Source organism: Alosa sapidissima, chromosome 12, assembly GCF_018492685.1.
Source record: "Alosa sapidissima isolate fAloSap1 chromosome 12, fAloSap1.pri, whole genome shotgun sequence".
NCBI lineage: Eukaryota > Metazoa > Chordata > Actinopteri > Clupeiformes > Clupeidae > Alosa > Alosa sapidissima.
The window spans coordinates 14773944-14787208 of record NC_055968.1 but is presented as its reverse complement, the minus strand read 5'-3'; positions in this window follow the sequence as shown (position 1 = coordinate 14787208).

The window sequence follows — 13265 nt, the reverse complement described above, 5'->3', positions numbered from 1 at the left end:
ATATAACATCGTATTTTGTCATTTTTGGAGAAGACATGCATTCCGTTAGGGATATTGAACATATTTAACATTCTCTAACCATCGTGATTTCGAATTGGTGCAGTTTTCAGCACAAAAACTCATTTTATTATTTTGCTCTTTTGCATTGCTCTATGCTGTTCTATGGTGCTTTCTGCCTCTTGGTTGCGCACGCATGTTTTCGTGACGTTGCATAGAAATCCATGTATAGTTTAACAAAACAGTTTTTAAATAGTTCTTAGGCTATTTAAGCATGCAATTTGTGTCCATGTGTAGGCTATAAGCTACACTTTTGAGAGCCTAAAAGGCACGTTAATAGCCAGCTCAGGACGTGATTTTGTTCAGGTCGGATTAAATTACGGTTGGCCCTGGGTGCATGTAGATTTTTCTGACAGTCCGTTTCAAAAAGGAGAAATTAGACTTTTTGACGTTCGCTATCGCATAATTTAGGACTTGTCTGTACGATGTCCGCCGAGGTGTCCCGTTTTTCACAATTAACGAACGAGGCGGAGGCAGATAACTCCCGACGCTCAGCACCCGAGTTTGTGGGATAACTACAGCATCAGTAACGTGCATCAATCGGGAATTCGCTAAATGAAGGAAGTGGGTGCTTTACTTATTGATCCGGATCAAAGAGACAATAGCTTACAAAGTGGTGTTTTTGTAACTTCAGTGTAGATGATTGTGATTCACTGCAACTTCAGCAATGTAGGCTACAGCTGAAGCCCAGTCTGCCTCAGTGAGAATCCTAAACTTTGTCTGTGTTCAGTCTTCGATCCTGATTGGCTGCATTCGTGCTAACTAACAAATCAGACGGTGTAGTGGGCGGGACAATGCTCTTGACCACAGAGTAGCAAATTCAGGGAGTGAGACGCTTTACAGACAAAGTAGCGCGTTTCATTCTTTATCCATTTCAATATCGGCTTATCGGTGGAAAAAATGACCGATACCAATTATTATAAAAATGCTAAATATCAGCCCTAATAATCGGCCAGGCCGATAATTCGCCGACCCCTACTTGTAGCCTACCTGTAGAATTTTTTTTTTTTTTTATGTAGGCCTATTAGGAGTTGGGGGCTTGTGCCCCAGCAAAGCTCTAGAATCGCCCCTGCTCTTAGGCTTAAGATGCTTTCGGGAAACTGGGCCCTGTTTCTCAGCTTGACTGTTTCCCACCCATCCAAAACTGCTAAATTGTTTCCAATTCCATGTCCTAGAGTTTGGTTGGATGATCCTGCTTATGCCCCTGCAGATTTACCCAATACACCATGGCAAGCTGTAGACGTCTCAGAGATCTCACCAGCCTCCACTTGGAGACCATCCACACACCTAAAAACCTTATATTTTGAACCTGCTTAACTGATTGCCCATAAAGAGTAACATAAAGAGTATTGTAGGGTTATTGTGCTTCTTAGAAAAACAAATAACCTGTGTCTTAAGTGACTGTATGACCTTGTGGCCCAGATCTAAATTGCTCAGATGGGGGGTGGGGGGGGGGGGGCATGGCACAATTATTAGGCCTAAAATCATTGTTTCCCCTATCAACATTTTCCAGCAGTGGGGGTGTTAGTCACAGAAAGTTCAAGATTCAAGATGCAAAGCTTTATTGTCATTCCAACATTTTCATGTAGAAGCGCAAATTTAGTACTCAGATCCCAGTTGATTAAAAGCTCCCCCTGTTAAAAATAGGTAAAACAAATATAAGAAATTGAATTATGGGTAAAACGAATGTATCATCCTATCTAATAATCCCCAGAAGATTTTTTTGAAAAATAATAAATGAGGACTTCTGGTGAGTTTTGTCGAAAGAAACAGACAGATTGAGAGTTACAAATATGACATAGCCTAACCAACAGATCAACAGATTCAAGACATCTGCTATGAAGAGAAAATGCCAGTTAAAGCAGGATTATTACAACAAAAACCTTTCTCATTATAGGCAGGATTTTTCTAATTTTTTTAGCTTTACAGAACATTATTGGTAGAAATTGATATGAAACAATAACATAAAATGGCACAGCACAGAAAATTATTATGTATAATTTATTGAAAATTAAACCATAATGGCATAAGCCAGTGGTTCTTAAACTGGGGGTTGCCAAAATTATTGGAGTGGTCGTGAAATTATTTTACTAAAAGTTTTTAAACAAACATGTTTAAGAACTGGGATATTCAGTAGCCCTAGATGTAGGCTTACAATTTACAGTGTTTCCATAATGTTCCTCTGAAAGTGGATGCTCTGTTTATGCAAATATTTAGGCTGTGCCTCTTGCAATGATCAGCTTAAAGATGCTGTGTGAGCTTACCAGTGACAGAACACAATGCAGCCTTCTTTTGTCACAGGAGCGCCAGTTATACATTGAATGTTATCCATTGTAAAATAATAAATCAGATTGTTAAAGGCTGCCATTGATGGTATACTTTGGTGTTGACATAGCCTAGCGATGAAAGAACACATTTTCTACCTCTGCCACCAATGTCTCTCGCAGCATTTTCCAAAGTGAAACAAATTTTTGCTGGTTGGAGAGAAGGGGGTTGCATTCCACTGGCATAGGCCACTATCCCCCTTGTGAGCTAAACTATTACATTATTTAATGTCATTAAATCATTGTATTGGTGGTGTGTGGGTCTAAATGAATGCCTGCCACTTTAAGGGCTCAAGAGAGTGATTCGACCACAAAAGCTTGTGCTACGCACTGGTAATGGAACTGATGATTCCTTCTGACAGTTCGGGAGGATTAAAAAAAGAGGAATGATACAGACAAACAATATCAGGAGGGGGGAATATTTGTAGACTACTGATAGTGCAGAGTGCATTTATAGTGCACTAGCCAGGCTGACTCTTGGATTGCAGAATGACCCAAAACTATTTTTTGATGTTATAATTATTTCATATTGCCTAAATGCAGTGGTTTGGTGTGTGTGTGTGTGTGTGTGTTTATATAAGAAAGGGCATGGTTCGCCCGTAAATGGTCTCTCGAAGCATTCACGAGAGTCACGAGAAATCTCGTCAGTATTTATGTGGGGGATGCCACATTACAAGAAAAGGCTATTTTTTAACTGAAATGTGAGTATGGAGGGAGAAATGATAATGTCTGTGTAATCTGCGGTGACATTCACACTGTTGATTAAAGGCCCAGCAGCCTTTCCTCATTTTGATAAAGATCACTGTATGGAAGAGCTTTAAATAACCAAGACACAATATATCAGTTTGCCATTTATAAGGCATTTAAAAAATAGTCTAAAACATTCTATGAAACAGTGAGGTTTTGTGTTTCTGGAAACTCCATCCAAAATCATAAATACATGATCATAAATCTAAACAAAAATCCCCATTCCATTGTATTATTTATTCAGAAATTACTTCAACATAACTGTAAAGAAATAGAGGATTGTATAAATACAACACCTAGGTTGTTCTATCTAATTAACTATTTCACATGCATCAATAATTGGATTTCATATAATAATATAACTACTACTTCGTGTGAGGTATTTGGGTGTTGGCTCAAACTGTGAGTCAGTACAAAATGGGGATGACGTGGTTTGATCTGACGTGTGATTAGTTGATTTCAAAGGTCTCTTGGCGTTCCTGCTCGCCTTGTTCACTTGTGCTGTGCCATCTCTCTCGTTCTCCACATATGTGTAGCCTGAAGAGCATAATTCCATAACCAAGTAGTGTGGCAAAATGAAAAATGGGATTATCACCATCAATACGTTTTCAAGCAGAAACTTCGCAACCTCTCCAATTTCAAGGGTGCTATGCTCTCGCGAATATTTCCACTGTCTCTTTGGCTCATCGGCACTGTCCATGAAATGAGACCTCTTGGCTATGATTATGGAGTAGAAGAGGTCACACAGGTGACCAATGTAGACAGCCATTCAAGTTAAAAAAAAAAAAGTTAATAGAAAAGTTTGTTCTTTTCTCAAGTAGGTGGCGAATACAGATGGGGCTTATAAAGTGAGCAACAATATAGTGAGTGGTAGAGCTGTTCTACTGATTCTCAATGAGGCTAAAAATGTAATGCTGGTGAGTTTGCATTCAAAGACTATAGGAGACAGCAGAGTAGTTACACTCCATTAAGATTAGTGGGCAGCCTGTGGAGAGGGGTTTAAAGTAAAAATGGGACAAAACACCACATTAAATGCTGCACTTGTTGTGCGTATTATCTGTGTATCAGTCGTCACACTTCTATCTGTTAAACCATATGAGGCTTGATGATGTATTAAAATCTCAAACAGTTTACAGGGCAAATACATGTTTTATATAGATATAAAAATGATGGCATGTTGTCTCCAAATTCAAATAAAATAAAATTCAATAAAAACAGCAGCATTCAACAAAAAAATTAAGCAGTGAAGAACTCCCTCTCACTGCTGAATGTTGAACTTCATAAGGAGGTGAAAACGCTAATTGAACAAGAGGGGAAACATTCACTGAACAGGAATGCGTCTGTCTGTTTGTGTGTGTGTGTGTGTGTATGTGTGTGTGTGTGTGTGTGTGTGCGCGCACGCATGGGGAGGGGAGGGGCACATTGACTGTACATGGAAAGATTCAGTTAACGTACAGTATCTCAGCTGTCCCTTTTTTGCACTGCGCACAAACAGATGATGATGGGCAATTAACAAGGCATAAAATTGAATCTGGGAAAGGCATTAAACATGGAAAAATGAAGCAGAGTAATTAAAGTCTCAGTGGCCTCTCTGTGGTGATTAGAAAGATTTTTGTTGGCTATATTACATTTTTGATCAATTGCTAAAGCAATCTGAACGGAACTGAAGCCCTATAGGCATCATTTGACCACTGTCACGTAACATTCTCTCTTTGCTTTCACGGAGAGTTGATCCTAAAAACCTTACTTGATTTGAACATCCACTCAAATATCTTCTAATAATCTATGGTGCTACTGTGTCAACATATGCAACAGTATAAGCTACATTTAAAGCAATACAATGTAGTTCTTTTACCTTAAAATAACAGCTAATTTTGATGCCAGACTGACTTTCAGGAGAATAAAGTTTAATATAAATAAATAAAGCCAACTGACTTAAAGGAGAATTCCGGTGTGATATTGACCTAAAGTGTATTGAAACATGATACCGAGCGTGAACGTATGTCTCATAGACCATCTCGGCTTGTCCCCTGCACTCCAAAATCTGGCGCTAGTTAGCCGATGCTACCAACAGCTTTTTCAATAGTGGTGCTTCGGCATCGGGCTAGCCATGTAAATAAATCACTGTTTTACACCCATTTACGAGGCTCAATGTATCTCCACACTTCATTGGTAGACTTCCGAGGGCCCTGACATTTAAAACGAGACATTGAGAACTTTGAAATGTCAGAACTTTCTGACATTGATGCTGTGCCACTGGGATGTCTGGCACTGCACTATGTAACGTTGTTGTCGCGGGTAGGAGCGTGACCCTTTTTGTCGGTTTTAGACAAATTGGATACCTTCTTGTCAATTGAACATTGACAAAAAGGGGAATTCATATTGTATTACTTTAAATTGTGTTTAACAGCTCCATATATTCTTTCTGTGGGAGAAAGGGTTTTAATTGGGCTGGATAAGACCTTCTCTTTGCAAAATGGTCAAATACTCACACAGTTCAAAAACCTGAAGATGGATGATTAGACTGTGGCGGAAGCTTCAGAGATGGAAAGTAGTACAACACAACACACACACACACACACACACTCTTTCACACACTTTCAGGGAGGTTTGCTTTTCTGCTTTTCAATAGATTTCTGTGAAAAGTAGCGTGTACGTGTGTATGTTTCTGCACCCTTCAGAAATAAAAGATTAAGACATAACATACATAGCTATGATCTGAAATGACACAAAGCACATTATTTTTAATGAATGTTTTTTCAATAAGAGTGACCTGGTTTGTCTCAGGCGTGTCTGTGTATATATCTCTCACTCTCTCTCTGTGTTTGTGTGTGTGTGTGTGTGTGTGTGTGTGTGTGTGTGTGTGTGTGTGAGTGAGTGAGTGAGAGTGTGTGTGTGTGTGTTTGGGGGACATAGGTTGATGGAGTGTGTGTGTGTGTGTGTGTGTGTGTATGTGTGTGTGAGTGCTCTCATTCATCATATAATCGCTGCAGTATGCAGTCGGGCACTTCCCATCGCTTGCGCTCTTGGGTAAAAACACACGTGCTATAATAAGCCCTGTGGCCACGAGTACGCCATGTACTGTCTCACTCACTGGAGAGAGTTTGGATGATATGGATGGACTTTGTTGTAGTGTGTGCTGGGGTCCCCAATCTAACTCCCGGTGGGGAGGGTGGCTAAAAATTATTTTTAAATCTAAAGGGGGAAACAAGTTGATGTTCAAAACTCTGGTTCACAATCAGTGTGCAATGCATGTGTTACATCCCCTTGCCATTCTTACTGGCTCTGCGAATGCTAACAGAAAAACAACCTTAGGCACTATGTAGTTCTAGCATCTTCAGAGGGTACATGTAGTTCCTATAACTGCTGTCCAAAAATGCCTTATAATGACCTACCTACTTACTTACAGTCATTCAAGCAGCCATTTTAGAATTAATGTATTTTTTCCTATTTTTTAGCTTCTATATTCTTCTATATGTTAGCTGTTTAACAGGTGTGGATGTGGTCAATCGGGAACAAGTACTACGTACAATATTTGAGTATACTTCAAATATGAGAGCTCAAACCAGTGCATTGAATTGTTAACCTCCACCTCATAGCCTGGTGTGGTTTATATGATTTACTATCACTATAGATGGGCACGGATCTTGTGGAGTTACTTCCTGGCCCCCCACCCCCCAGCTACAATTCAGCCAATACCTTCATAGAAAACACTAGCAGCTTATTTATTCATTTGATATTTGGAGGATATTTCCCAGTGGAACTGTGCATGTCTAGTGCATTTTCCCTTGTGCGTCACTTATAACATAAGCCCAGTGGTTGAAATGTTTCCAAAACACACACACACACACACACACACACACACACACACACACACACACACTCATACACAAGCCTTTGAGACTATGTATAACAGTAATATATCTCATTAACATCCCTCAGTCTGCACTTTCTAAATATTATTCACAACATGCCACAAGCAAAGCTAAATGTCTACTCACAATATAAACACTAAGCAAATTCCCTCATTTATTCAATTTATCGAACCATCCTTCAGTGCAGGTACACATCACGTATGCACACACACACACACACACATACATACACACACACACACACACACACACACACACACACACACACACACGCACACTAATCTATGGCAAGGATTATCCTACACACTCACAAACAAGGTTCAAGTTGAAAACTGCTGCATCTGTATGGAGACAAGACCCCTGAGAATGGAACGCTTGACATTTTCATAATGAGCATCATGATGGAGATAGCACAGTAATTATTTCTAAAAATTGGTAATGACGATTAAAAGTGATTAGGGGAGAGGCGAGAGACACATATGGCTGAAGACACACTGATAAGCAACTCCTCTGCAGGATAAATGTTATTTTATTCAGTCATTTGAACAATATTAGGGTACTTTGTTGCTTTTTCCAGCCTATGTTTTCGATGGTAACCCATTGTCAGTCAATAGTGAAAGTAACCGTGTATACGGTAATTGTTTTGTCTTTGACCGACACCACAGTGAAGTTAGTTTCACTTTGCCAATGAGTTCAAATAATGGACGAGTGCAAATGCGTGAAGGCTACACTATGCTAGGTTTAAGTAAAGCATGGTTTAGTGGAATGACTGTTCCATACGGTCTCGCAAGCAGACTCCTTCAAATGTGACGCTGACTGTCAAAATACCGATGCATCCTTTGACGTCACGCGTTCACCCATCTCTTTGTTTGTCAAGTGACCTTGGGTATCCTGAAAGGCGCTATATAAATGTAAACTATTAATTATATTTAAGCTATTATTAATATTACATGAATACACAGGATTAGATGTTAAAATCCCTTGTGCCAAAATCCAAGGTAAAAACATATTCAGAAGCCCCTGCTCAAGTTTAACTGTAAAAAGCACACTACCCACAAATCCGCCAACAAATGGTCACAAACACAATACAAATGGCCCATCCAACAGCAGTATATAGTATGCTGCATGTCATTGGGGTTAACAAGTGGGCACCCTCATTCACCGATGTTTCGTTAAGTTAGGCCCACGACACCTCATGAAGGCTTAACAGTGAAACCAGCGTCCTGGAGACACTCCCCTCCATGCTGCCACCATATTACCACATTGAAATATCCAATACCCAAAATACTCTTTACCAGCCCAGGCATGGTCAAGGTTGGCTAGGTTGGTCCGTCCCGTTGATGTGGACTGAACCATAGCCATAAAAACCCTGGCCAACCAACCATCAACCTAAGCACAGCCCATCACAAACACAAAACAAATTAGCCAGTTAGCTTATGCCCCATGCTGCCACCATATTACCACAACAAACATCCAAATACCCTTAACCAACCTAGGCATGGTCTAAGTTGGCTAGGTTGGTCCGTCCCGTTGATGCGGACTGAACCATAAACCATAAAAAACCTTAGCCAAGTACCATCAACCTAGGCACAGTCCATCACAAACACAAAACAAATGAGCCAGTTAGCTTACCTTAGCTTGCGCCCCAGGAAGGGTAACTTCTCCTTACCCACAACCATTCGCTTGCCCGTTCTGCTGCTAAAGACATGTTACTAACCACCTGCCTTAGACTTCGACCACAAATGCTCAATTCAGACAGCAAGCCAATAGCAGATCTGGCCACAAACCCACGTGCACCGATTTCAATAGGCCTTAATCGTGCACTCCAACCTCGCTTAGCTGCCTCCTCTGCTATTTCAGTGTATTTAGCTCTCTTCAGCTCATTGGCCACTTCCACTCTGTCTTCCCAAGGAATAGTGAGTTCAATGAAGTAAACTATCTTCTCTGAATCCGACCATAGAATTACGTCGGGTCGTAGTTTAGTACTCACTATATGTGGAGGTACCGCCATCTGCTGGCAAAGATCAACCTTCATTTCCCAGCCCGCCCCATTTTTCAACTGGCCGGTTTTACACCTGGCCTTGCGGAACAAGGTTTATCCCCCTGACGTACAAAGTTAATTTGCCTTACCCCTTTACTAGCTGCTAATGAATTGACTTGAATGATGGTAATGAATACCTGGTTATGACGCCACGTATACCGCCCCTGGGTGAGACTTACATTGCACCCTAATAGGATATGGTGGAGACTGCCCACACACGAGCAAAGTATGCATTTATCATCCTCACCACACCATTGACTTAAATTCTTGGGAGATGGGAGCACATCATATGTAGCACCTAACATAAATCTGATCTTACCAGCTTCCATGCCCCATAGATCTTTCCATTTAATCCGTCTTTTTTCCACCCCTTCCCAGTTCACCCACTGCCCTTGTTTTGCCTGCGACACTGCCTTAGTTCATCTTACAGCCTCCTCCTGTCTATGCATTTCCTCCACTACCATTTTCCTCTTTTCTCCTGCAGAAGCCTTACTCCACAAGGGTTTACTTACAAAGGAGTTGATCATTTTTTCCAACCTCTCTACCTTTGACAGAGGAACTTCATAACTTGTCAATGGCCACATTAGCCGAGGCAACAAACCAAACTGCAAACACCACAGCTTGAGCTTACCTGGCAGCCCTGACTTGTCAATTTTTGCAATACCTTGCCTAGTGACCTGTCTCAAGTCTTCAACCTGTGATTTATCACTAAGGCTTGCATCATACCACCTTCCCAGACTCTTCACTGGTTTCTCCAGAACTGTGGGAATCACCTCCTTATTTATAGAAAACTTCTTATCTATTACCTTCCCTTTAACTATTGAGAGACTCCTAGACTTACTTGGCTTCACCTTCATTCTGGCCCATTGCAGATTACTATTTAACTTATCCAGCAACCTGTTGGTGCATGGAACGGTTGACGTCAAGGTTGTCATGTCGTCCATGAAAGCCCTAATCGGGGGGAGGCGTGGCCCTCCCTGCAACTTCTCCCCACCCACTATCCATTTTGAGGCCCTAATGATGACCTCCATTGCCATTGTAAAAGCAAGTGGGGAGATGGTACATCCGGCCATGATTCCTATCTCAAGTTGTTGCCACCCTGTGGTGTAATCAGCTGTAGTAAAACATAATTGAATATCCAGAAAGTATGCTTTTACTAGGCTTTTAATGCTACCTGTGATTCTGAAATAATCAAAGGCCTCCCACAACAGACTATGCGGCACAGACCCAAAAGCATTAGCCAAATCCAAGAACACAACGTGCAGGTCTCTCTTCTCACGCTTTGTTAATTAAATTTGGTGCCAAATCATGCTGGTATGCTCTAAGCACCCGGAGAAGCCAGGAATTTCAGCTTTTTGCACCGTGGTATATTAGTTTATTCCTTTCAAGGTAATTTGTCAGTCTCCATGCCACCACACTGAAGAACACCTTCCCTTCAACATTCAGTAGACTAATTGGCCTAAATTGATTAATCTCCACTGCATCCTTTTCTTTGGGAATAAATATTCCCCCAGCCCTCCGCCAAGCCTTAGGAATACTCTGCTTTTTCCAAACTATCTTCATTAATTGCCATAGAAATCTTAAAACATCTGGTGCACTCTTATACAACTGGTAGGGCACTCCATTAGGTCCCGGGGCTGAAGAGGCCCTTGCACGTTTTATTACTTCTTGCACCTCTTTCCACCTTGGTGGACTATCGTCGCATTGGCTACTTAATTCACCAATAGGTGGGATATCAGCAGGAAGTACCATCTCTCTGAACCTCTCCCTATCTTTGTGCACTCCCTCTAAATACTCCTCAAGCTTCTGCTTAGGTTCCAAAAGACTACCACTCTTCTGCATTACGAATAAAGACTTAACAAACTTAAATGGGTCTTTATAGAATGCTAGTTGAGCTCGTGATTTCTTATTATTATTTTTCCTAATATTTTCATTTTATTATTATACTTGACAAGTACTTAATATGTAGGCACTCCTATCCTCTAGTACTAGTATTGACAGATGCAATGGTAATTCCTAACGATAGTCTCCTCTGCTCTGTTCTATTGCTGTAGCTGTAGCTCTGTAGTATGTTAGAAGTTAAAATGCTTGAATGTTATTCTTTTGCTGTAGTTGTAGCTCTGTAGCTTATAAATTTGAAAATGCTTATGTTAGTTTATTGCTGTAAGTTTCTTTGGATAAACACATCTGAATGTAAGTGTAAGTAAACTGGTATTAACTGTGACAGCATTCTGCACATCAAGAGTTTGCCACTGATGCATCCCTATAGTTGTTGCAACCTGAGTGCATTGGTTAGCTTTTTTATACACTGTAAGTATCTTTTCACAGTCACACTGCTGGGACAATAACACAACACACAGCGTGTTGATGGTACAACTTCTAAACACCGTCTAATGCCCATGATAGATGAAGCATAGTAATCATCATGAGGCATGCAAATGTTAAAAAGGGGACGTCACAATGATGTGCAGACAACCTAAGGACCAATAAAAGCCCCATTCAGTTTCAAAATCGCAACATGGAAAGGTCACCTTCAGGTTTCTTTTCCCTCTGTGATGTTCTACCAGGTGATGCAACCAAGAGAAGTTGATAATGGAAATGCTGAACTGGTCTAAGACTTATTCCATGGGGCTTTATTCACTTGCCTGGCAAACCAAGCATGCACCACTGTTAATATGTTACGCAAGACTTTGACAACCACCAGAGGTGATGGGACCTCTCTTGACCCTTTGTAACATGGTTGGATAGTGTGTCAGCTTTCACACAGTATTTTGTGCATGAGTGAACATTTGCGGTTTGCTCAATTAATTCACTCTTATGCCTTGACATTCTGAAATAGCTCTTACTGTACACACACGCATGTTAACACCATGATTGTGACATGTAAGACCACTACTATCATGCAAACACATGTCATGGGAATGTAAGAGATGGGGGGGAGTGTTCATCATGGCATGCATGAGCAAAAGACACACCGAAAGAATCCTGTGTAAATTGCATGAATGGATAAGATGGTTAAACAGTGTTATTTCACTAACAGTTCACACAAGAGCATCTTTGCCAGGGAATACATCAAATGCAAGAAATTTGTGACAGTCAGTGTTTTGCAGGACTTTGATGGGATTTAATCAGGGCCACCATCACTTGTGTAAAAATAACATTGCCAAACTTTCTTCCTGAGCACAATATGTTGCAGCATTTGGCGATGTACAGTTATACTGATTGTTAGTGGTGGGTAGTTAAGGCTACCTGATGGTGTAACCTAAGCCTTCATAAGCACCATTAAAGTAACATATGTATTTCCCATGCTCATACACATGCATTAGCCTATGGTTGTTATGATTATTTATCATATAAAAATAGTGCGAGTAGGTATATTGCTTGAGTGCTACAAGTAGGCTAAGCCAGTAAAGAATCCATTTAAAGCAACACCAAAGCACTTTTCCTCTGTCGCACGCTATTTGTTTATCCAGCACCAGCTTTGCAAATAACGATGTCCACAGACAAGGTAGAGTATGTTGCATGATTTTATGAAAGTATGATGTATTGCGACATAAGAAGCATGTCAAATTCGTAGTTTCTTATGTCTCATTCCATCGAACTAAAGATCCACTACCCGATCTGGCAAACTTACATGCGGTTATAGCCGATAGAGGGCCGCGAAGCGAATGCAGAAGTGCCGTTACGAGTTGATGAACCACTGAAACGATTTTGGAAACATTGTTTTAAGGTATCCTACAAAAACCTCTTTGGTGTTGCTTTAACACAATATTATTTTATGTTGTCCACGTCGTTCACTCCATAACGATATGAGGAATATGCAAAGGACCAAATACCCACCCATCTCAAATTTGATGCTGTCTGTTTTTGAATCAGCGTTGAAACCACTGCCGGTTGAAGAGCTGTCTTTGGGGCTGTGGTGCTGAAAATACGACCGAGCGTACGAAAGAAAAAAACAGCTGGTTAACCGTGACGGAAATGTGAACGAAAACGACCGAGATTAGGGCGCTGAGAAAACTTGTAATAGTGTCACTATCTATAAAATCAAAATACCAAAATGCATTTGGTAAAGCATACAATGCATTGAATGTCATCATCTTGAAAGGCAACAATTAAAATCAAAGCAATTGAATGTAATTTGGAAAATAAGTTAAGATTTCTGCCTAGTTTTACTACATGTTTAAAGTAAAGCTAATTTGCCAAACCTGTACACTTTCTGTA